The sequence below is a fragment of the Cygnus atratus genome, chromosome 3 (assembly GCF_013377495.2).
Source record: "Cygnus atratus isolate AKBS03 ecotype Queensland, Australia chromosome 3, CAtr_DNAZoo_HiC_assembly, whole genome shotgun sequence".
Classification (NCBI taxonomy): Eukaryota; Metazoa; Chordata; class Aves; order Anseriformes; family Anatidae; genus Cygnus; species Cygnus atratus.
In genome coordinates, this window is record NC_066364.1 from 31,792,606 (window position 1) to 31,795,087 (window position 2,482).

General features: G+C 49.9%; 1 non-coding gene across 1 annotated transcript; it reads right to left on the reverse strand.

The window, feature by feature from the left end:
- Positions 1-2,100: 2,100 nt before the first annotated feature.
- TRNAE-UUC (transfer RNA glutamic acid (anticodon UUC)) lies at positions 2,101-2,172 on the reverse strand. Its single transcript has one exon. It is a non-coding gene; the product is annotated as a tRNA-Glu (tRNA).
- Positions 2,173-2,482: the final 310 nt, after the last annotated feature.

Here is a 2,482-nt window from a genome sequence, read left to right on the forward strand (position 1 = left end):
TCTTACCAGATATTTTCCATTCGCTTTCTTTTGTCCTCAGTTTTGGTCGTGCTCCCTCCCTATCCTGAGACACGCACAGCGTGCACTGAGCTCCCACAGCTCTAAGCAATTCCCTGAGCTAGAGGGCAACAAAGCCCCACTGAGAAGTGTTCAGGCTGACATACGTACATCTCTGCAGGAAAAACAAACATCGGGTAAGGTATAGGTCAGCACACATTGGCAGAATAACGTTTGCCGCTAGAAGAAACAGAAAAGAGATCTGCGTTAGCAACAGAGTTCCTCTCCCAGGGTTTAGTATCACCAAGTCTCCCTCGGTTGGGATACATGTTGAAACTTTCAGAGGGCTTGCAAACTTCAGCAAGAGAAGGGTGATGTTCCAAGTGCAAAGCAGGTGCTGAACACCCCCAGGACAGGCCTTTTCTGGAGCCAGAGGCACTATGATGGTCGTCAGAAGGGCCAGGCCCTGAGGAACCAGCCTGACAGACCTCCAGACGCGAACATGACTACTCAGCAAGGAGCAGATCTGTCTGGTCACTCCTCACAAACCTGTACCCTCTGACTCACACCCGCTCTGAGTAGCACCAGAGACAACCAGTTTTGTCACGTCTAATTTCAAGGGCTGCATGCTATGCACAATTACCCCTAGGCAATAAAACATTATCTATTTCAATTTAGATTTGATCTGCTCTTCCACGCAATCTGCACATAAAGGACATTGTAGCATTTCATCAATTGCACATATTGAAGCTGCAAGATCTTAATTAGTGGCTCCATTAATGTCAATGCAGTGAGTGTGGTCACAGCCACGAAGAAAAAAAAGATAAGAAAAATCTATCACTGTCCGTGTTTCATCCGCACTCTGTGAACTAAGCATTAGATTATGGCATCTCAACATCCTCACCAAAACTGTTTGCAAGGTAGGCGAGTTGCAGGTTGGAAATGAGGAGACATTTCTTCTCAGAAAGAGCAGTCAGGCATTGGAACGGGTTGCCTGGGGAGGTGGTGGAGTCACTGTCCCTGGGGGTGTTTAATGATTCTGTGATTCTATAAAGCTAAACTACTTACAGAATTCATAGTCATACAGAGCCATCTATTTCTAGCCAAGGAGAACAAGAATTTCACAGATCCTGAAATTATTCCATTTGTCAACATCAACCTATCCTTGTCCCATCAGCAGTTATCTCTGCAGCATTTTTTCAGAACACCTGAGCCAGTGGGAGCTTTAGGATGTGCAGAAATAACTCGAGAAAGGCAGCCTTCAAATGATGCAGAGCCCAGAAGTCAGCTGGTTGCTCATTTCACAGCAGCAGCAGCATTAAGATTGGAAAAGACCTCCAAGATCATCTGGTCCAACCATCCCCCTACCACCCATGTCACCCACTAAACCATGTCCCTAAGCACCACGTCCAACCTTTCCTCGAACACCCCCAGGGACGGTGACTCCACCACCTCCCTGGGCAACCCCTTCCAATACCTGACTGCTCTTTCTGAGAAGAAATGTCTCCTCATTTCCAACCTGAACCTCCCCTGGCACAACTTGAGGCCATTCCCTCTAGTCCTGTCACTGGTTATCTGTGAGAAGAGGCTGACCCCCAGCTCAGGTTTCAGGTAGCTGTAGAGAGCAATAAGGTCTCCCCTGAGCCTCCTCTTCTCCAGACTAAACAACCCCAGCTCCCTCAGCCTTTCCTCACAGGACTTGTGCTCCAGGCCCTTCACCAGCTTCGTAGCCCTTCTCTGGACATGCTCCAAGGCCTCGATGTCCTTCTGGTACTGAGGGGCCCAAAACTGAACACAGCACACGAGGTGCGGCCTCACCAGCAGAGTACAGGGGGACGATCGCCTCCCTGGTCCTGCTGGCTACACTATTCCTGATACAAGCCAGGATCTCGTTGGCCTTCTTGGCCACCTGGGCACACTGCCAGCTCATGTTCAGGCGAGCATCAACCAACACCCCCAGATCCTTTTCCTCTGCACAGCCTTCCAGCCACTCTGCCCCAAGCCTGTAGCGTTACATGGGGTTGTTGCGACCAAAGTGCAGGACCTGGCAGCACTTAGCCACGTTGAACCTCATCCCATTGGCCTCTGCCCATCAAAAAACTCTTCCCTGACCGGGAATCGAACCCGGGCTGCGGCGGTGAAAGCGCCGAATCCTAACCACTAGACCACCAGGGAGGGATATGATGCATAAATAAGGATCTGAAAAGGTAGGTAAAATGTTGACTTGTTTTCAGCTTTACGTCTGGTGAAGTGGAAGTTATTCCTGCTGACATAAGCAATAAAGCAGGGGTGGCTTGGACCCTACCATAGTCTAAGAGGATGCCCAGGGTTTCAGAAAGTGGGGTGAGGCTGGCCTGGAGCTGACTTCTGTGCTGCAATGTACCTCTGTACCCCAGCTACCTGGGTATGACTGCACAAACTGCCCTGTATGTCCATGCTCAAAACCACCACTAGAAGAGGTGCTGCAAGCCTGCTTGGAGCTGGT